The 23199-nt window shown below is 42.4% G+C and overlaps 1 long non-coding RNA gene across 1 annotated transcript; it reads right to left on the minus strand.

The window, feature by feature from the left end:
• Positions 1-472: 472 nt before the first annotated feature.
• LOC125692236 (uncharacterized) lies at positions 473-1812 on the minus strand. Its single transcript, XR_007376534.1, has 3 exons — positions 1671-1812; positions 1422-1593; positions 473-1126 (listed from the first exon to the last, which is right to left on the minus strand). It is a non-coding gene; the product is annotated as an uncharacterized LOC125692236 (long non-coding RNA).
• Positions 1813-23199: the final 21387 nt, after the last annotated feature.

Genomic DNA, 23199 nt, shown 5'->3' on the forward strand with positions numbered 1-23199 from the left:
AAATCTCCTCTAAAGGAAGAAATAGTGTTTAGGATTGATTACACAGTGTCGGTCAAATTATTTATTTTTTTTACTTGAAATTGTCCAATGATAACAAATCAAAACAAAATATGATTTATGAACAGCAACAACAAAAATTATTCTGTTCATTTTGAAACTCTAAGGACTTCACCTCTTCTCCAGGAAGGGTTTCTAAAAGATACTGTGTGACTTAGGGAAGTATTTATGTTTCAACCAGATTGTGTTTCCCTGTGAAAATGCTCTGTTGGCATTTGTCCAGCCAGGTTTAATTACTTCTGCTTCATGTGACAAGGGAGGCATTCCAGCCTGTTCATCCTGTCTGTAATGTCTGTCATTACTAGAGTTTAATCCCATGTAGCTTTCTGCTGTTTATTATTTATTCACAGCCTATGCTGAGTAAATAGCAGTAAAAAGACCTGTGGTAGAAGCTTGTTCTCTTTGGCATCTCCTGGTGTGTTTTCCTGTTCAAAGCATCTGACACCATACTTGCTGTTTGTTCTGCTTTCAGAGGTATATCACCTGATAGTAATTTATTATGGAATTTCTGTGTATTGCATATGTCACTGCACGTGAAATGAAATGCCAGGGTATAACAGAAATAGTAACACGGCTTATGATGCTGTGAGATTCCTCTGCTTTCATTACCATTTAAGCTAAGATTTTCAGGATCTTTAAAGAGAGGGGAATTGTTACCCAGTCTCATTTCTGCCCAGGGTTTGAGCCCAAAGTCTTCATAACTCAGTTACCAGCTCCCTATAACCAGGGTAAATATTGGATGGAGATCGAAAGAAGGGGAAAGCATTTAACAGAGCTTTTCTTGGCTCTTTCCAAAGCTGAAACTTCATCATTTCAGTGAGATGGCAACACATGAAGCATGTCTAATACTCGCTGATCTCATAAGTCTTTGTAAACTTAAGCCCATTAATGTCGATAGGTTGCTCTACGAGCTGTGAAAGAGCTGCTGAGGAGATGTAAAATCCCAATTCAAACCACAAACAGACTGATCATATATAAATGCTTCAGTCACATAAAAGGCAATTTAAGGATACTTCCTACTGTCTTCATTGCTTTGCAGTATGGCAGTTTTTCAAACTGTGGGGAAGGCCTGAGGAAAGTTGGAAAAGCGAAGAAAAAAGATAGCAAAGGATTAGTATAATCAAAATACAGTCGCCTATATGTATTTCTAAACATTTAATTGAGTATTAACTGTGTTAATCATGAGAAAGATAATTCTAGGAGGAAAAAGCATGAAAAGAAATAGCACTGACTTTGACCCCTCACAGCTGGATTCACCAGCTGCCAGTGGCTGCAGCAATTGAGTTACAAGACACAAGTTAAGGTGCAGGAAGCTCCTAAGCTCAGGTTGGCATGGAGACCATCAGAAATAGGTGGGTGCTCACCTTTAAGCACCACATAAAAACAGCAGCTTCAAGCACAGGAAGAGGCACCTTGACACTGGATGCTCTAGGTGTCCATAGATGTGCCTGGATTCAGTGGTTGGCAAGCAACGCTGCCTACATCTGGGGAGCTGGAACTAGATGGTCTTTGAGGTCCTTTCCAATCCAATTCATTCTGCAATTCAAAAAGGCACTAGCCAAATTCATGGGAGCAGAAGCCATGTTAGAGCCACTAGATGCAGGAGATACTACCTCTAGTTTAACTGCAGATCACCGTCAGGAAGGAAAAGATCATTGAGAATCAACATTCAGGTTGGCCATCTGCATGTGCTTCCGCCACAGAGCAGTAAATGCCTCCTCTGTATGTACCTGCAACAATGACTACATAACTCATGTTCTTCTCAGCCTGGGATTACTGTAGTGCTACTGGCAGAGGTATTTAGCAGTTCTTGGGTAAGGTAAATACTTCATTACCTTCAGAGGAAACAGCTGTTGTTGCTCTGGGAGGTGATGAACAAGATGATACAGATGATACTAGCAGCAGAGGAACAATTTTTTTTTTAAATTAATCACTCTCCCTCCTTCACACTGCTTTCATTTTCATTGTGAGAGATGCATTTTGGTTTTGTATGAACACCTCCAAAAAACCTAGATCCAAAGGAATGCCAGGAAAATTACACCTATTTCTTGTCTACATTTTAAGTGTTGCTTCTCCCACTTGAAAACATTCACAAAACCATCTCCTCCCACACAGGAAATAGGGTTTTTCAATCTCTCAGAGGCTAAGACTCCTCAAGAGCTGTGCACCTGGGTAAGTTATGGTTTCCATGCAGCACATGCATTTCCAGTATCTCCCCAGGGCCTTTTCCCTGTGGTCATCAGAGATCTTGTAACAAAAGTACATGTGCATGCTCAGAGCTGCCAACAGACTGAAAACTAGAGGATGGATTGTAATAGAAATTAAAGAGTTCTTTTAGGAGACCACAGTCTGATTTGGGTTATACTGATCTGAATCAGATGGTGCTCCTGCAAAATCACTGCCTGCAGAACAAATGCTCAAGTCAGAGCAGAACTAGGCCCTCAGAACAGTGCAGGCAAATGAGTCTCAGAAAAATGTGATGAAGCCACCTTAACAACCTGTTGGTGTCTCACGGGGATTCCCTGCAACTTCAGCCATCACACTGATGAGGGCACCACCTCCCAAATGCCAGACCAACCCCTAGCACAGAGGCACCTTCTAGCAGTCAAGTGCTGTGTTCATCCTAGAGCTAACACAGTAACTTTTGTTATTGCTTCTTTTTTTTTCCCTTTGTTTTTGTTTGGTTTTGTTTCAGAATAAGCGGTCATGAGCTGATCTGACTCTAATCATACAACCATTGAATCATTAAGCTTAAAGAAGATCTCTAAGATCATCTAGTCAAACTGTCAGTCCACCACCACCGTGCCCACTAAACCATGTCCCTAAATGCCATGTCTTCACATATCTTGAACATCTCCAGGAAATCTAATCTCACGCTGTGGAATCTCATGGTTGTGATTTTCTTTGCCGCAGTAACACTGCTCCTGATGGATGCAATGTAAGGGAATGGAGGATCAGCTCCTGTGTGTGTTGGGTGACATTCCAGGCTCTTGGCAGCCAAGAGATTTATAATAAGGGGAGGCAAAAAGTTAGAAACCACGTGTTGGAACAAGAAGTAAACATCCTGGGTTGCATCCGATTGCACAGGCTTGATGTAGGGGTCTGGTTCTTCAGGGACTTGGAATCAGGGACAAAAAATGAGCCCTTAAGTCTACAATGCACTGACATTCTCCACCTACTAAATTAAACAGGAAATTAGTGTTGAGGGGAACTTGCAGAATCATTAATAACTATTTTCTTTTGTGGGAAACCAAGTGGATATCCATCTCCCTCATTGCATGCTGCTCTCCAGCTCACATGAAAACTTTCACACCATGGTCACGTCAAGAGTTCAGCACATACATTTCCATCAAGTGCACACAATGAGGTGGTCTGGTAGGTGTTACAGCAGAGTAAATATTTTGAGAAATAGAGTAAATAGCAGCCTGTTCTGCCCACAGTCTGTCTGATTTTGCAGATGCACACTGGTAAGCAATTCTGTAACAAAGACGCAAGGGCTGACACCTCTATTTCTTTCACAGTTGAGAGCTGGGGCCTTGAAGCAGCATCATGCTCTGGAGCAAGCATGCTGCTTTAAGAGCAATCCCCAGATTTCAATGGTGCTATTCATACAGAAGCAGAGGACAACATCTGGCCTTGCATTTTACTAGTTTTTTCTTTGCTTTGCCCAAGTTCGCAAACAGCCTAAATACTGAGAAATCAGCCTCCTAGAGCAATAACAACTCTGCAGGTTTTGTTAAAATGACGGTGTTGCAAATAACACTTGCTCATTTTAAAGCAGCCTCTGCAATGTTAGTGATTCATGTAGTTAGTTGGAGAGGAAAGGGAAGATGAATCTACACTCTTTGGTCTGCAAGTAAACATAGCTTGCTATTCCATACAGAAAAGGTGGAAAAATGACACTTAAAGAGACTGGGGATGTGGTTGTTGTCCTAGTGAGAGGACACCTTGGCTGTCACCACATTATCTGAGGAATTTTCCTACCTATGAACCAAACTGTAACCGAGCAAGGAAAATCATTGTTAATATTATTATAATATTATCTGAACATAAAATGTTATAAGGTTTGTGAACCTTACCAGTGGAGAAAACTGATAGCAAGAGTCCCTAAACAATGGTATATGTCTTTACAAAGACATTAAATCTCCAAATATTTTAGAGAGGACTGTGGTATGAGGAGAAATTCAGCCCAGTCCCTTCCATTAGTTATATTACCCCATCAACTTAACATCAGCTCCTGCTTCTGGGAACGTGCCTGTTTTAAATGGCTCTAGCAGAGCTTTATTAATGCTCCATTCATGCTCATTTTCTTCATGCAGGCTGTCACTACTACTCAACAACTTCTGCAGATGCTGTGCACTCATTGGATTCAAGTGGGCAGGAAAAAAAGTGGGTTTCTTATGTCAAACCTGGCTCCAAGAAGTTCTGTGAATGAGGTTGTTTCCACCTTGGGGAGCTGGGAGCAACCACATCAGCACCCTGAGCTTGACAAGTTCTCACAATTTGGGTGGCTGTGCAGGGTTATATAAGTTTCTTTGGGTTCACAGTAGTGCATAGTCACTGGCAGTACTGTCCACGGCCCTTAATCCCTTCCTGTTCCCAGTGGGTCACCTGCAGCCCATGGGAAAGCTGGCCTGACCCCCAGGGTCCATCCAACCCATTCTTGAGCACCTCCAGGGATGGGGCACCTGCAGCTCTCCAGGCAGCCTGTGCCATGGCCTCACCACCCTCTGAGCAAAAAATTTCTTCTTAACATCTGACCTAAATTTCCCCTCTTGTAGTTTAAAGCCATTCTCCTTTGCCTTGTCACTATCAGACTGTGTAAAATGTCAGTCCGCCTTCTTTTTGTGAGCTCCCTTCAGGTCCCTTCAGTGGAAGGTCACAATGGGGTCTCCCCAGAGCCTTCTCTTTTCCAGGCTGAACAAGCCCAACTTCCTCAACCTTTCTTCATAGAAGTGCTCCAGCTCTCTGAGCATCTTTGTGGTCCTCCTCTGGACCCACTCCAACAGTTCCACACCCTTCTTGTGGACATAGTACTCCAGATGGGGCCTTAAAAGCAGACAATGGAGGGAGAACCAAGGAGACCAATCAGTTCAGCATCTGTTTTAAAGTTCTGGTGAAAGCACAGTGGTCCAAGTAACAAGGTGATATGAGAAACTGGCTTCGATGTGCAGATGCCCACCTCTGCCTGCATTCGTTGAGTCTGGTCTGGGGTACGACAGAACAGATTAGCTAGGAGCAGATGGTCAGTATGCTAACTCTTTATAGCACAGGTCAAGGAAAAAGGCAATGTGGGATTGATTAGAGCATAAATCCTCCAGCAAAACCAGCCAGGAAGAGAAGCAAGAGCAGATGGGCTCTTAAATTCATTGCTAAATCCCTCTCTCTCTGCAGAGCTCATGGATACTGCCAGCATCTTTGCAGACAGCAGGGCCTTCAGGGACCATACAGGTGTCCATCTTGCAGAGCTAGAACGACACACTACAATCACTGTGACCTGTACAGTGCAGGTGTATGCATCTCACCCAGTGAACTGCATGTTAATTATCCCAAATCAAAGGTATTTGTTTTCTTGGGTATGTTTTTAAGGCAAGATGGGGAATATTTGGTTGTGAATACCAGAAACTGTAGAAAATAGCAAAAACTACCTTTCTCCTAAACCAGTGCTCCTGCAGCCACCCTGCACAGCATCAACTTGGAGCCCAGCAGGCTGCCAGAAGTGACGGCTTTCCTGGGAGATTTAAAACCAAAGTTCCTTCTGACAGCTTAATCCCTTGCATGTATATAGCACTTCACATGCCCAAATATTAACTGATTCATGGTTAATTAACTTGTGGTTATAAATTTCCCCTGGCACTTTTTGCAAGGCTCAGGATGTGAATGTTAAACTAAGTGTCCCAGGCAAATTGCAGCACTGTAAGAAAAATAATGGGGCAGATCGTCACCTGGTTTAGTGCAGCTATGTAGATTTACTTGAGCCCAGGGTCTGAACCAATGGTCCTCAACTTCATTAAATAGAACTGCAATGAATGAACTGCAGAGCTCTTTCCTATACTTAACTCCAGTAATTAATTCCCTACTAGAGCAAAGTATGTGGTACGAAATAGCACATTTACTTTTATTCAGATGACTATTTCGACATAATGATGGAGAAGCACGAGAAGACGAGGTGGCTCAAGGCAAGGAAATGAAGGAGTGTTGTGAAAGATCACACTGTATAAAGCCTGAAGATCATAGGGCAACTTTGTCACTTGCTTGAGCAGGAGGTAGAAAGAAAGGAAAATTTTACCCAAAAACAAATATGAGAGGCTCCTTCGCCCCAGTGGCACTTTGCTTCACCAAAAACTGGTGACATTTCATGGAAGCTCAAGTCACTCCTCTAACAGCCTCTGATAGGGAAAGTGTACACCCTAGGAGGACTGTGTGCTCACCTCCCATCTCTTCTTCCTCGCTTCATGTGATGCTCTTTGGAGACCGTCAGGAATTTTCCAGAGAACGACTTTTCCTTTGACCAGTCCAGTGAAACCAAAATTACATACAAGCAATTCCAATTCATGTGTTTTACCAGGGAGGGGGAAAGGTTTTGGAAATATCAGGCAGATGCACAATGTATACCCTTCTGGATCTCTGTACACATATCAGTTCCATTCTGACTTATTCCCCTACAGTATTTTGCCTAATATTTAAGAAACATCCTTAATAATTTCCAAGAACTCAGTGGTTTATCTTCCAAACATCATTTTTGGAGGGCTCTGATAAGTACCTCTGGCTTCCCCAGGCACCTAACCCCCTCTGCTGTGCTAGTACATCAAATTTACTTATGTGCAACCACAGCACTGCTGAAATTAATCCTTGGGAGGAATCTCTTGTCTTTGTTACGATGTCAGCTCAACCCAATCGTGCTGAGGCACACACTGGGTAGCCACTCTGACACTGGGTCATGGCTCTGGTTTCACACCAGTTTCTGTCATGGGAGATGAGTTTAAGGAGTCTATCAAGTGCCACTGAGGACTTGAGACACCTCTAGTGTAGAATGAATACCTATAATTATGCCAATAATTTCAAGGGCCACTTGGAAGACTGGGTATTTTTTATTCATTATGAAATATTCCCTTTTTACAGATGGTTTTGTGCAATATTTCAGGTTAAAATATTTCCTTGTGGTCATCTCTGTTCTTTCACGCCACCTTCCTGGGCATCTCTAAGAACTGCTTGCTTACCTTGAATGACAGTAAGGATGGATACTCAAGAATAAGATGGCTTCACGCCTACATAAATTACTAGAAAAACAGAAACTATTTTAAAAAGTAAAAAGATTTAGGTTGTAAATTTTACAGGGCAGATAAATGTAATCTGACCAAAAATCCCCTTCCGTACTGGATTAGTTCTGGTTAGGTGAGAATTTTGTTGATTCATCAGGACAAGACCAATTTCAGGAGCAGTTATGTTGGTGTAAAGATGCTTTAATGTGGAAATTTATTTTTTCTCAAAGAGGAATGGGGCCCATGGATGCTGTTTGCAGCTGTTTTCTGTCACTCCATCAATGGCAGATCTAGCAAAACAGATCATATGGATAGTGCTCACCTGCCTTTGTCTGCAGCACTCTAAGTAGCCATCCACTATGAGCAGCAATAACCAAAAGGTTGCATCAAAAACAACAAAGGACCCTTGTATACTGATTTGCACCAGATTTACTGATGACAGCAGCAGCAGCCAAGGGGCATGAATACTTCCAGGCAGTAGTGTTACCACAGGTGAACCCTAAACTTGGATTTGGTTTTTGTGTTAGATGGTGTAGAAAAAAAAAAGACAGTACTTCTCCCAACAGTTCCTAATCTAAGTGTGTTCCAAGTCTAAAGAGGCAACAGGGAGGTACAAACAATGGGGGAAGTAAAAGCAGATGATGAGACATTACAGAATATCTCACTAAAAAGCAGTGTCAGCATGCTAGTACTCACCAGTTATCAAATTCTCTGGAGAAACCATGATGAAGGTGAGTTTTAAGGAGGGATTTCAGGGAACTGTAGCAGGCTGGACATCTTTACCACCTTCCTTCTTGGAAAAGAACAGTAGTTTTGCAGCACTGATGATACCATCAGATCTGATAACAGTTCTCCTTTTGTGTGATCACTCTGGTATCTAATAAGGCATAAACAGGAATGGAAATGTCTTCTGCAATTAAAACATTCAATGGAGCATGCTTGAGTGAATTCTTATATGTCTGATAAAACCTGAGGTCCTGATGCAGTTTGTCAGGAAGGGTGTTAACAAAGCAACTCTTCTCTATCCAAAAGCTTATTTACTCTTGTTAGAACTCAGTATGTTTGAAATCTCTACCCTTCTGTTACATGCAGTTGAAATTGACTCATGAGTTCAAAACTAGTTAGGAAAGAAGCTTGCTACATAAACACATACGTGCACACATACAACACACTGAGAAATGGCACAAGTGTTACGCCTTTATGAGATCAGCCTAAACAGCAGTGTGGACACAGAAACATTACATCTTTCACTCCTTCCCAAAATCTGGACATGAATCCACAGCAGCATTTTACATCTGCGCTCTGGGACAGCATCCATAGCCATGTTTAGAGCTGGGATCAGGATAGCAGGTAGGGGTCAAATGGCCTTTGACATCCTGAGACTGTTTAGTCAGAAGAAGAGGAGGCTCAGGGGAGACCTCATCATTCTTTACAACTCCCTGAAAGGAGGTTTAGCAAGGTGGGGTTGGCTTAAGTTTGAGGTTGGAATTTAGGAGAAACTTATTCTCTGAAAGAGTGGTAATGCATTGGAATAGGCTGCCCAGGGTGCTGGTGGAGCTAACATTCCAGGAGGTTTTCAAGAAATGCGGAGGTATGGTACTTAGGGACATGGTTTAGAGGGCAGTATTGGTCATAGCTGGACATTTGGACTAGATTATCTTAGGGGTCTTTTCCAACACTGATGACTGTATGATTCTGATTTTATGATCCTAGACTATAGGGTGAGAGCATAAGAGACACACTCACTTCCTTTCATTCACACCTGAATATTTCTATAGAGAGCAGATTCTGGATGAAGGATTGCAGTTATTTTCCAGATCTCTGACAAGATCAAGCTCCTGAAGGACATGTGCTGGAGGACAGGGACAGCAACCACCAAACCCCAAGAAATTCCTCTTGATGCACTGCATGGACAAACTTTTACCAGCTCATCCCCACCAACTTTCACAATGGGGCTTGCCAGCCTCCGCAGCAATCTACCCTGGAGCCATCATGCAGTGATTTGTGATGTACTGAAACACAGTTTACATTGCAAAAAGCTCTAATATGTCCCTGGAAAGCAATTAAGAGAGAGCTGCATATGAGTGTTAAGGGTTTTGCTTTGTGAGCAGATGTCCTTTTGGCGGATACACAGCCGACCTCTTGCTCCAGCAAGCCTTGCTCCATCTTGGAGCTGCAGCAAGGAGAGAGGCCATCCTGCTCCAGCACAGCCAGCCTGGCTTTTATGAGGCCTTTGTCCGGAAATAAGAAGAATGGTAAAGCGAGGTGATCTTCCCCCATGACCGCTGGTGTGGATTATGGAGCTGGCAGCAGCAGGAACGCATTAAGGAAAGCTCCCAGCAACGGGTAAGTTTTAAAATGAAAACTGGCTCAGTGTTAATGCGCAAGTAATGTGTCCCAGCTGTCTTTAATAAAACAGCCAGCTGAAACTCAGCATCATAATAAACGGAGCAAGGATTTCACAAACATCCTGGCTGCACAGAGATATTTTTAAGTTCTTTTTTTTTTTTTTCCCTCTCTCTCTCAGAGATTGATTAAACATTTCCTGTTTTCAGCTTTCCAGAATGGTCTTCAGAAGCCTCCCCCTGCTGTCTTCATGCTGGCTGCATCATTTTTCAAGGCCTTGTCTCAATCCTGGCATGATGTGGATACAGGAGGCTTCGTGCAGACCTTGTGCCTGACTGAGAGGTGCCTCTGCTACAGCCACAAATCCATTGGATTGGAGCCCATCACTACAGGCATGGAGCTGAATGATGCTGATGACAGTTCCAAACATCTGGGAGTCTCTCAAGACCCAAATAGGGACCTTATGACCCTTCACATCCTATTTGTGGACAAGGCACAGAGGAAGTTTTCTACAGCTGGCAGATTAACCTTAGAGCATCAGTGACCACTGCTTTTGCCAATGAATCAGTCACCCTAAAGGCTAGAGAAAGAAAGCAGGTTAAGGGTTCAGCAACACACGTAGGAGCAAGTCACTGAAACAAAATCTGCTGAGCTGAGTTGCATTCCATTGAACAGGGGATGTCTACTTATAGACTGTCCCAGTCAGTGGAGCAACCAAGCACCTTAGGAGACAATTCATCTGAATTATTTGTGGTTAATTAGGGTAAGTTTTAACACATCCTAGAAGCAGATGGACAGGACTATACACCTCTCTCGTGTCTGTAGCCAAGTTCTTCTTCTGTCCCATGAGTGTACCCAGCTCAAGGTTGGAGGAGGAAAGTCCCCTAGTCATGCCAGTCCCCTTGATCACACAGGGATTCTACAGCCCTTTATAAAAGAATCTCTGAATCCAGTGCTCCATCAGGAGCTCAGAGCCCCGTCCAGCCTGACCTTGAGTGCCTCCAGGATCGGGGCATCCTCCATCCCTCTGAGAAATGTGAATGGAACCTCACCCTTATCATAAAAAACTTCTTTCCTTTTATCTAATCTATGTCCCCTCTTTTAGTTTGAAACCATTTCATCTTGTCTTATCCCAAGAGACCCTGCTAAAGAGTTCGCCACCTTCTTTCTTAAAGCTCCCCTTTAGGCACTGAAAAGCAGCTATCAGGTCTCCCCAGAGCCCTCTCTTCTCCAGGCTGAACAGCCCCAACTCTCTCAGCCTGTAGGAGAGGTGTTCCATTCCTTGAGTCATTTTTGTAGCCCTCCTCTGGAAGCACTCCAACAGGTCCATGTGTCTCCTGTACTGAGGACTCCACATCTGGACACAGTGCTCCAGGTGAGGCCTCACCGCTGCAGAGCATAGAGGCAGGATCATCTCCCTCGCTCTGCTGGCCACGCTTCTTTTGATGCAGCCCTGGATATGGTTGGCTTTCTGAGCTGCAAAGGCACAGTGCTGGCTCATATCCAGCTTCCCATCCACCAGTACCCCAAGTCCTTCTCAGCAGGGCTGTGCTCAATCCTTCCATCCCCCCACTCATATTGACAAGCTCCTGCCTCTGTCTAGCGAGCTATAAGTACACCTGACATTCAGCTGAAGTGCACGGGCATTTTGCCAGTCAATAAAATCAGGTTTCACTCATAAATTTTCAGCAGTAGAGGGTATGGCTAGAAGTACTCAACTTTCATCCCAGAAATGCACAACCACTTTCAGTGCACTCATTCCAAATATTTTATGCATTTCAGTGTTTCCTATAGTTCTATAGTAACTCTCACAAATATATAAATCATGTCTGTGGTACGGAAGAGAGAAAAGGCTTGGAATACTGAGTACAGAAGAAGTAGAAACATGTCCTCATCATCTCTAGTTTTCACTAGGAGATGTATGTCCAGATATCCCTAGAATTCAAGATTTGGCTATTGTTTGGAAATTCATGTTTTTTATCCTGATTCCAGAATTAGGGATCCCTTCACCATATGGAATATAACTTTTTTTTTTTCTTTAAATTTCCACTCCTGACGAGTGTGTTGCAGGATTAGTTAATATTGTGAGGTGGTGATTGATGAGTGGATCTTTTAAAACACAATGCACCACCTAACACTGAGAATTTTCAGGTGAGTTTAGAGTGACATTCCTAAGGAGCTAGTCCAAACCTGACCTCAGTAGATCAAAAAATTGTCATATAAACCAACATAAAATGGAAATATCCTCTAGTGATCATTTTCAGTAACAGACTGGTGAATGGTGAGGTCTTCAGTTGATACTTCTGGCTACCCATAAATTTCTGCAAGGTTTGAAACATTCTGAGGGATGTTCCAAAAAAACAGATTAGTTTTCTTTGCCCTGCAGTCTTATTTTACTTTGAATCCTCAGCTTTTTTTTTTTTTTCCTAAAACAAGGTATCAAAATATCTTGGATGGAATTATTCAATGCATACCATGAAACACCTTGCCAAAAACCATTCACTTCAAACAGTATTTGTTTGTAGTACCTGAGTTTTCCTTCAGCCTCAGGAATTCTGCTTAGCACAACTCCATAATAGTTTGAAAGGAAAACAAAATGATATTAAACTTTATCAGCCATATGCAGCAGCATTATTAGCCTTCGTACATTGATCATAGGTGAGGAAAAACACATTTCTGGATTTTTCTCAAATCTTGTTACATGTGTTTATCCTTTTTTCTCTTCTACACGATCCTCTTCTTTACAATCCACCACCACGTTTTCAAAAAGGTACCTTGAGGAGCAGACAGAAAGTGAAGTGTAAGTAGTAACATATTCCATACTTATTGCCAGTGTTTCTAAAGTAACTGTCAGTGAAATACATATGGACTTCTCACAGAAGCAATTTAGAGTAACTCATAGTCTTTATGGTTTCATAGTCCATGCAATCTACCAGCCAACGAATGCAGACAAGAAAGGTGCAGTTCAGCAACCAGCTAAAAACATTTTACCCCAAAGTTTTCTACCCAAGAATGACCTGATGTCAAAAATGTGATTTTTTTTTTAAAGGAAAAATAAAACTCCCTTTTAAGAAAGCTTTTCATTCCAAAATTTAAAGACAAGAAGCCTTCGCAATATTGGAGATGTTTCAATTTGGTGAACAAATAAAAAAACAAATTTTTTCCTGCTGAAAAAAACATGAAAATAAATGAGTGAACTTGTTTTTTCTTGCTAATGCACTCATTCTAACAAAACAAAACACACAAAATCAAAACAAAATACAGAGCTGAGAATCAGGAATCATCTTCTCCATTTTTCTTATTTTACAAAGTATAGGTTATCTTCCCAGTTGTGAGAGCATTTCTGATGAAAGCTTAGTCCAGGACAAAGTGACTTAAACTAGGACCTTAAAATGAAATGCAGTCCTAGAAGAAAAGGTAGATTGTGCTGAGCCCAAACTTTCTCCTTTAAAGATTTGCCAATTAAGTTATCACTTTGGTCTGCAAATTGCCATTGAACTCACATCTCAGGCTCTAAGCAAAGTAAAATGTTACAGTATGCACTACTAAATCAGCCTAGGAGACTGCCCAGGACAGGTGGACAATTTGGTCTTTGAAACAGTTGGGTCTTTTGATTTTCTATTTCTAAAGCCTAGAATTAAACACTGGTCCCAACCGTATAACCTTGAAAGGGACCTTCTGATAGCACAACCTGTGTCTGTTGCACAGTAATGCCCAGAGGCCTGAAAAGGGAACAAGCCTCTATTGTTTCTGATGCAGCCCCTTCCCCCAGATTTTTGGTCTGACACATACAAAGCAAGGATAAAGGAAAGAGGCTGTAATTATCCTCTTCCACATCTCCATTTTATGGGCTGAGAACCAGGGCAGAAGGTCCCATGACTTTTTTTTGGATGCGAACCCAAAGTCTGTGCCAGCAATAGTATTTAACCCAGCTCTTTGTCCCAGGCCGGTGCTTTATCAATAAGACCCACTTTCTCCTTCCATAGATTTTTCAGAACAAAAAAACATTTTCTGACTGTCCCAGTTCTTCTATTGTGGTACTTCATCCCTGTCAGCCATTCCCTGGCATCTACCCAACCAATGTAACTGTTGCTTGCTCACAGCTCTGTTTCTCTGAGAACATTGCTATTGTCATGATACTCTACTGAGATCAAAGGTCCTAACCAAGACGAAGGCTTGGTTGTTTTAATCATCATCTAAATTTACATTTCTATGAAGTAAGCCTTCCCCAAAAAGGAACAGCTCTTCTAGCAAAGCTGATGTCTAAGTCATCTTTTTAAATCCGGCATGTCCTTGGTTGAGGAGAAGCAACTGCTGCTGACACAAGCCATCACTTCCAGCAGCTAGCAGACCATTTTCCAGGATATCAAACTATAATTCTTGAAAAAAGTGTGATTAGTATTAACGAGACAGGTTCCCTTTGCTAGGATGGAAACAACACCGGTACAGACAGTCCCAATTTGTTCAAACCACTGTAAGTAGTAGCAGTACTGTTTCGTAGTGGAGACCAGCTTTGGAAGAGCCAGAGATAAAGCTGTTGTCTCCCAAACCTGTACCAAATAAAGACATGATTGATGGGAGTGCTTGCTTAGACTCCATGATAATTATAACATGATTTTTATTCGAGGAGGGACTGCTAAATTTTAACTCCATCTATATCAGTTAACACGCAACCATACTTTTTAAAGATTCTCCAGCAGTCCAAATGACAAATTTCATGTTTATTTTCAGAAGATTAAAGAATGAGATGGCCATATTAAGTGATTGTTTCCAAACTTCTACATGTGTATCTATTGTCACAGTTGGACAAGAACCATTTCCTTCACAACAGCCATGCCGACATTAAGGGAATAGACTCCGGTTTGGGCCCTGCTGGAGGGGATGCACTGTGATTGTATCAGTAAACAAGTTAATCTTCTGTGAGTCTTTTAAGATTTATATTTGTTCTACAGCTGAATGAAAACTCAAACTTTCTAATTTTTTTTTTTTCCACACACAGGAAGAAAAAGATATGATGGGCCATCCTGGACCAGAAAAACCTTCCTAATAAGAAACTAACCAGGGGAAACAGCCATGGATGCTGTACTACCAGCATTCATAGCTGGGATCTAGCTCCACAAGCCAAGGACAAAGCGTTTCCAGCAGACCTTTCTGCAGACGGTCAGACTGACTTTAAAGTGCCTTGTTATTAGGGCTTCCTTTATTTTTCATTTGTTTGTTTGTGTGGTTCTGCTCTTCCGAGGAGTTGTGCCAGAAATGGGAGCAAAGAGACATCACAAACAATGCCAGCCCCACAGTGTTTGTGACTGCCAGTGCAAGGGTGGGCAGGAAAACTTATAAGAACTCTCTCCTTCCAGAGGATTCCTGCCTGTTTTCCAGACCCAAAGGGTTTGGATAAACACTGACCTCTTTGAGGCTTAATTACTCTGGTGTAAAACAAGGAAGAGAGGAATGGAAAATGCCTCCAAGATCATCCATGCTCATTGCCTGCTGGGGCAGGATTATACCTCTGCTATCTTTCATGTAGTCTTTGTATAAAATTCTCTATCAAAGAACCTTCACTTTTATTTGGGTATGGCATCAGAAATCTCACTGTGTCAATCTAGGCAGATGCTCCAAGCAGGGGGCTTTATGCCTTTGGGACAGCAATCGGCCCTGGCAGTCCAGCCTCGGAATCCTCTCACAGGATTATTTTCTGCTGAAGAGGAGTCCATATTTTGTTTGCTTTCCTCAGAGCTTCTTTATGTGCCCACTGAACCAAGATTCCCTTTCTATTCCTTCACTTTTTCTATCTCTTCCAACCACATGTTGCTGATAAATGATCACCTCATCCTCAAGGGGAAAGATTAACACCTCACTTTACTAGCAGCTGTCCTGAATTTTCCTGTCCTAATTTTTTCTCTTTGCTCCTCCATGTACATTCACAGCTCCTCAGGGAAGCTGTGAAAAGAAAAACTTTTCATTCCAGAGAACCACCAAAACTTATGCTTTCCTCTGTCTATATCACTCATGGTCCAAAATTTAAGTCACAACGCCAGTTGATATAAATTCATACTTTGAATTTATTGAACTCACTAAATCATACTTTGCATCACTTCATAGCAGGTGAGAATCACAGTAAACAACCGTGCAAATATTGATCACAAGTAAATTAGTGTTCATGAGATCAACACAATTCAATTGGGATGTAGAGGTATCTGCATCCATTCAAAGGAGGCACATGAATGTAAAATGGGTCTGAACAAAAAAATCAGCCTCTAGTTTTCAAGGCACAAATCAGCCACTTCCCATGCTGATAGTGAAACAATTTCTCTGGTAGGACAGGCAGAGACTGCCTAATTACAGCAAACTGCAGAAGTAAAACAATACGCCGCTGCAGCCAGCCTAAAATAGCTTTAGGGTTAAAAGAATAAGTAATCAGTCTCTTACAAGTGTTTGCTTTTCATAAGAGTGTTTGTGGCTCCATTTATCCCAATAAACTCTAAGGCCATTGACATCTAGCAAAAGCGTTTCCTGCCCTTCTGCCTCAAAACACGCACATTTCCGAGAGGAGCACAAACCCTGCAGTGCACGTGTGTTGCCCTGCAGTGAATGTACTGAGGGACATGTAAGACCTCTAAGCAATGTGGAAGCCAAGAAACGTGATGGGTAAAGCAGGCTGGATTTTCACCACTGGTGGCCACAATGACACACGATAGAAAGTGTAATAAGTACGGTGTTTCTGAGAGGATGTGGGGTTATGGATCTAGCAATATCGGTAAATTGCGCCTGTTCTTCAGTTTGACCACAAAATAACTAAACTGCAGTATTTTCCACACTGCTCAGCTAAACAGCTTAAATTGGACCCTCTCGAGGGCTAAAAGGAATCATTTTCATCCTAAACAATTCCATAGCCAACCTGACCAAAGCCTTTAATTCGTGCCAGTTCAAGTCAAAAGCTTTATGGTGTAGGTTATTGTTCAATATCCAACAATGGAGCACACTGAGACAGCCTCCTTCTCCTTGTTCTCCCACTGAAGACATTACCAGTGGCTGATAACTGTGACTGCTCAGAAGAGAGGAGCTCCCTGAGTCAGTCCTTGGATAATCACTTTGTTTTTGTGCAGCTCTGCACTCCTTACCTGGAAGCTATTAATTCCTTGGTCTGAGCTCCCTTTTCAGGGGCCATTCTGCAGAACATACTGCTGACCAGTTCCTGGTGTGTTCTTTCATCTGATGAAAGAGCTTATTTAAACAGAAATTTGAACACCTCTGCTCTGCCAGGCACTGGCTGAAAATATGTATTAGTAGATGCTTTGTCATGAGCAAATCCAGACCAGAGCTTCCCTTTAGGTTCCTCGAGTTCCAGTTGTGATGTTCTCAGTTTTCAGCCAGGTAGGTAAAAATCATTCACATTTTACAGATGGGGAAGCTGTGGTGGAACAAAAAGTGTAAGAAATGTGCCCAAAATCAACAGCTTTTTTTTTTTTTTTTTTTTTTTTTTTTGTGGCAGGGAGAAGAGCTGAGCTCAGATCTCCTGCCACCCAGTGGGGTGCTTTCACCACACCACACTCCTTCCTTTGCAGGTTTACTAGAGCTAGGTTAATGGACAGCACTTCAAACCCAGTGGCACCAGTCATCCCACAGAGAGCAAAGTAGTGCCCAGGATCAGTGGCTGGATTGCTAAAATGCAGCAGAAATGAGGCACATCGCACATCTGTAAAAAGACAAGCACGCAGGGTCAGGGCTGGAGCATCTAAGGGGTGAAAAGCTAACATTTGTCTGCAAAGGAAACAACACAGACAGCTTGTGAAAAACCACTTCCATAGAGTCCTGTCATCCTGCCCAAGACCTGATAGATAGGACCACCCACTCCCAGGAAGGTATGAGGCACTGCGTACCTGGGAATCAGTGGGGGGGGGGGAATTTATTTCACCTAATTTCAGATGCCTACAAGGTAGACCTGAACACCCTCATGCTCTTCAACAGATGGCTTTTTCTGACCTGCTTCAGCAGCCTATTTTAAGATACTCAGAATTATACTTTGGATATAAAAATATGAATAAATAGAAAAGGTAGCTACAGAGGCCAACTCAGGTAGAAATGCCAATGCTCCATGCATTTACTTTTGATCATAGGTATCTCACCCAGATGGCAGATGAAAATAAGCTCAAATTTAAGTAGGATTACTTTAAAAAACCTATAGAATGGCACATAGTCCAGCTCACATTCTTTTGTTTTCAACATCAATATATACTTTTCATATATCTTAGAATCATGGAATCATTTGAGTTGGAAAGAACCTTTAAAGGCCATCTAGTCCAACCCTCCTGCAATGAACAGAGACACCTACAGTTCCATCAGGTTCCCAGAGTCCCATTCAGCCTGACCTTGAGTGTCTCCAAGGATGGGGCATCCACCACCTCTCTGGGCAACCTGTGCCAGTTTTTTACCACGCTTGTCATAAAAATCTTTTTCCTTATATCCAATCTATATAAGCCACAATACAGAGCTGATATTTAGGACCATTAAAAAGATGCTAACTAAATTGAGGTTTTTTTATGTAGTCCTGCTTATCTGTGGAGAAAAACTTCATGTTCCCATTTTGCTCTGGGCACAGTGGGAATCAAAGAGAAAGGAAGAGTTTCTCCCTGTCTTCTTAGTCTCTTTTTCTGGTCAACTCTATACCTAAAACCCTCTCAGCGGTCAGCTGGTGTTATGTTCAGAGCTGAGTTGTGGCCACTCTGGGCTTTCTGCTGCCACCTCCTCTCCTCTTCTTTGGTGTTTCTAGCACATTTTTTTTTACAAACACAGTTCAGCCAAAATGATATCCTGACCCCAGGTTTTCTACTGCTGCTGGTGAAGTAGCTTTGAGTTTCTTCTGTACCTCACACAGCAGTTTCAGGTTCCTGAAGAGCTCAGTACAGCCTTTTTCTTGAGAAATAGCTTCCATTACTTGAACTCAGTTATATCTGTCCAAAGGATGGCTGTAAAAACCAGCATTTTCAATGATATTTTGCAGAAGTGGGGTAAAACAAGAAGCAGAGTTTGTCCCCCTCAGCTCAGCCTCCTCCTGAATGGTCCTGGAACAGACCCTACTTTCAATTACTTCCTATTTTGCCAGACTTTAACTGTGTGGGCTGAAATGTTATGCTCCGGATATCTGCTTCAGGGTAAACGTTTCAAGTCAATTCAAGACAAAACATTTCAGGTTTTGTGCAAAAGGCAAGGGGAAAAATGCATTCCTTTGCCCACGTTAAACAAGCATCTCCGTGAGTGAGACTGAGGAAATGTGGTTTCACCTCAACATGCGCCCTTTGGCTGCTAATACCCTGATCTAAATGTGTATGTTTGGTGGCCCTGCTAGGCAGGGGGGTTGGAACTACATGATCCTTGAGGTCCCTTCCAACCCGGGTGATTCTGTGATTCTGTGTGATTCTGTAATACCAACCCCCTGCAATCTCCCTGATTCTCCCCCTTCTGTTTGTCCCTAGCAGAAAAGCAACTTTCTGCTTTGTCCCATGTGCTTACAAACTGGCCGACCAGCATAACGCACTGACAAACAGAATGGAAATATTCCAACTACTTCTCTTCCTTTTTTGGGACATTTACCTGCATCTCTATCCTCTACCCAGCTGCCAAGTTCCATCGAACTCGCAGGAACTTCATTATATTGGACCTCCCTTCTCAAAAATGATTTCATAGAATCATAGAATCATAGAATGGCCTGTGTTGAAAAAGATCACAATGACCATCTGGTTTCAAGCCCCTGATATGTGCAGAGTTGCCAGCCACCAGACCAGGCTGCCCAGAGCCACATCCAGCTTGGCCTTGAATGCCTGCAGGGATGGGGCATCCACAACCTACTTGGGCAACCTGTTCCAGTGCATCACCACCCTCCTAATAGTGAAGTGAAAAATTTCCTCCTAATTGCTAACCTAATACTTTTTGAAATTTGCCATGTAATAAAAAGAAGAAGAGATAGGTAGGTGCGGGGAGTGATCACATTATGGTTTTTCTGTGTTTTTTTTTTTTTTCACTAAGTTTAAAATAATTGTTGAACTTTTATTAGTAGCATTACAATTCTACCCACAATACATTCAACAGTGTGTATATCAACATGTACATCATTACTTTGGGGAAATGAACATGAAAACAATGTGTAAGACAAAGTCTCTTGAGACAAGGGCAAAGATTTCAGCACCTTTGAGGAGATTTAGATCAGATCCAGAAAGAGGAACTATACTTGGTCAATCATTTTAATTTGGCATTTTTTTTTGAAGAAACAAAACAATGAAAACAACCTAAATTGTCCACAAAGACAGCCTTTTCCATAGCATTTCTAGGCTCATCCTTTTTTTCTTCAATGAAATTAAAATTAAAAAACAAAATAAAAAAACATCTAATTACCTCTATTAGCATGATGAATTGTATTGAAAAGGACAGTTGTGGCAATGTGGGGAAAGTGTTGAGGTGTAGAGATTATATATATTCCTGGCAGTGACAGAAGAGGTAGTTTCTGGGGAAAATCAGAGCACTGTCTGCCAAGTTTAATGGCTTTAAGAAGTCCAGTCCAGGTGATCATGGCAGGGGATTGATCTGACACATGGAACACAAAAGCAGCCCCCAGGATTCCACCTTCACCCTATGACTTCGGAGGGGGCACAGGAGTACAACTTCCTCCAGCAATCTGGTATTCATTTGTGGATAGGAAAACTACAATGAACAACTGTGACAAATGAGGATAAGATGGGCTGAGGGAATGTAAGAGAGGACCTCAGCTTCACCTCAATATGAGAATCACAGAATCACAGAATCACAGAATCACAAGGTTGGAAACGACCTGCAAGATCATCTAGTCCAACCACCCTCCCATTCCTATCATTGCCACAAGCTACTAAACCATCTCTCGTAGCTCCTCATCCAGGCGCCTCTTGAACACTACCAGGGATGGCGACTCCACCACCTCCCTGGGCAGCCATTCCAGTGCCTGACCAACCTTTGAGAGAAGAAGTTTCTCCTAATGTCCAACCTAAATCTCCTCTGGTATAACTTCTTGCCATTTCCTCGGGTCCTACTATTTGCCTGGGAGAAGAGGCCAGACCCTTTTGCACCACAACCTCCCTTCAGGAAGTTGTAGAGCACAATGAGGTCTCCCCTGAGCCTCCTCTTCTCCAGACTAAACAATCCCAGCTCCTTCAGCCTCTCCTCATAAGACTTGTGCTCCAGACCCCTCACCAGTTTCGTTGCCCTTCTCTGGACACGCTCCAGGGCCTCAATGTCTTTCTTGTAGTGAGGGGCCCAAAACTGAACACAGTACTCGAGGTGCTGTGGAGGAAGGAGAAGTGCACTCATTTTGGCATTTGTGATGTTTGCAGCAGGGCGGTAGAAGCAAAGCAGGTACAAGATGCCCTGACAGTCCACGCAAGTGAGGACAAGGTGTGAAGACAGCACCAACTTCTGCCTCAGCTCATTTTGAAGTGGAGGCTTATAAATTTGATTTAAGCAGCTGCAGAAAAGAGGATACTGTTACCCAAGGATATGTAATACATCACTTTGCACTGAAGCCAGCAATACCCATCTTCTTTCATCACCTCACTGTATGCAATCATTTCCTTGCAATGCATGAAAATAAAAAAGTCAACAAGAATCTAAGGACATTGGAGAGTCTAAGTTGAAGAAATGTTATGTATAATATGAAATGCCTGGTAGCTTGCAAGTTCACTGCCTAGACCAGAACAGATATTTCCATGTAAAAAGAACAGCTATGTGACATCTTCTGGACATTCATAACGGGGTAAGAATATTTGACAGTTTTTGTTGTGGGCCTTTGGGTTCACATGAAGCAGGTAGATGAAACTGCCAAGGGAAAATATGTGTTGACCACTTCCCCCCTTACACTACTTGTGAGGAATACCAAGAGGACAACTAGCCCTAGCTGGTCATCCAACTTTTGTAATGAGCCACAGAATACACAAAACCACTGTTCTGTATGTTTTATTTTGGCCAATGAAACATCCACAGATTATTTCACACAAAGTTGACGAGCAGAGCTGCAGCATTATCAATTCTTCTTCCACCAGCCTGTCCATTGTCACCAGGAGCGCACAGGCAGGCTTTTTCATATGCCCCTAAGTGTCTGAGATGCTCATCAATATGAATAATTCATCCTCCCAGTGATGCATGTTGCTCCTTGGCTACTGCATAAACTTCCTGAATACAACAACATGCATGCAATTACCAACAGCTCTAAGGTTAGCATAAATCAAAGTGAGAAGTCAGCTGCCATTGGCATTTCAGATGCAGTGCCCATGTCTCAAATGGAGCTGAGTTAAAGCAATAACCTCATCCAAGTCTCTGAATGGGACGTGGCTTGCAACCGGTTGGCACAAAGCTACATTGTGCCATGAGCTGCACCTGCTTCTAGAGTTGCTGGAGCAGTAGCAAACAGAGATGCCACCTGGCAAGATGGCATTTCCTGAAGCCTGCAATGACGAGGCAAAAAAAATAAAAAAATAATAAAAAAAAAAAATCCCAACAAACAGATGGTGTTTGCAGAAATGGGAACTATATGGAAACAACAAAGGGCATTACAGCAACAACAAATACACTGCTCTCAGCCCTCTCTAAACTGTCACACACATCCTTAGTGGGTGGTAAAGACAGGCCGAAATTCAGGTGCCTTCTCTCCCCGGAGAAAGGGATCTTGTTTTTCAAGTTCATTGCTCCTCAAACTGTGTGAAAAAAGATTAGAATCACAAAGACCCACTGAGCAGTGTCTGTCCCTGAGCATAAAGAGAGCAAAAAATAAACCCTAAGGACTGACACTGCTAGAAACGGGACATCTGCAAAGGGATGTAAATGTGACTGTGCCCCCAGATCAGAGCTTGGAAAGCAGAAACACAACACTTGACTGAAAGCAAGCAATTGGTGCCAAGAAGAATATAAAGTATGGGAATACAAGAAGTGGGGAGGTGGTCAAATCTGTAAGAGCAAAACAAAAGTTTGTTTCTTCCAATGAATTCATTGCAAAACTTGCAAGTTAACAAACAGAGGTGTCTCTGCCATGAGATACTCATTCTGACAGGGTCCAGCTCCAGTTGCAGCCATCAGATACAGACTGAATGGTCTGAAAGGTTTACTTCCTAAACCACAATGGTTTTGCCCTGAAACATAACAGTTTATGTCCTTCCCATAGCACTTGTTTATCTAGTCTTCCAAGTGTTTTGACTATGATGCTGGATGGCCCTGTCATCTACAGAAATAACTCATTCTTATTTCCATACAGCCAATAATTTCTTGTCACAACCCCAGGATTTCACAATAGGGTTGAAATAATAACTGCATCTCAAAAACCTGAAAGAGCTTTACAAATCATTGAAGAGACACTACCTCTCTTGGCAGGAGATACCTCAACTTCATGCCTATGGAACTTCATGCCTTTCAAAGTAGCAGTCTCCTTGGACACTGAAGTTTTATTCCCATGGGAATAAGCAGGAGGAGAGGCAAAGCACTCCAAGGACCTAAGGATCAACTGGGAAAACTCAGACATCTC

The sequence above is a fragment of the Lagopus muta genome, chromosome 4, assembly GCF_023343835.1.
Source record: "Lagopus muta isolate bLagMut1 chromosome 4, bLagMut1 primary, whole genome shotgun sequence".
In the NCBI taxonomy this organism is placed as follows: Eukaryota; Metazoa; Chordata; class Aves; order Galliformes; family Phasianidae; genus Lagopus; species Lagopus muta.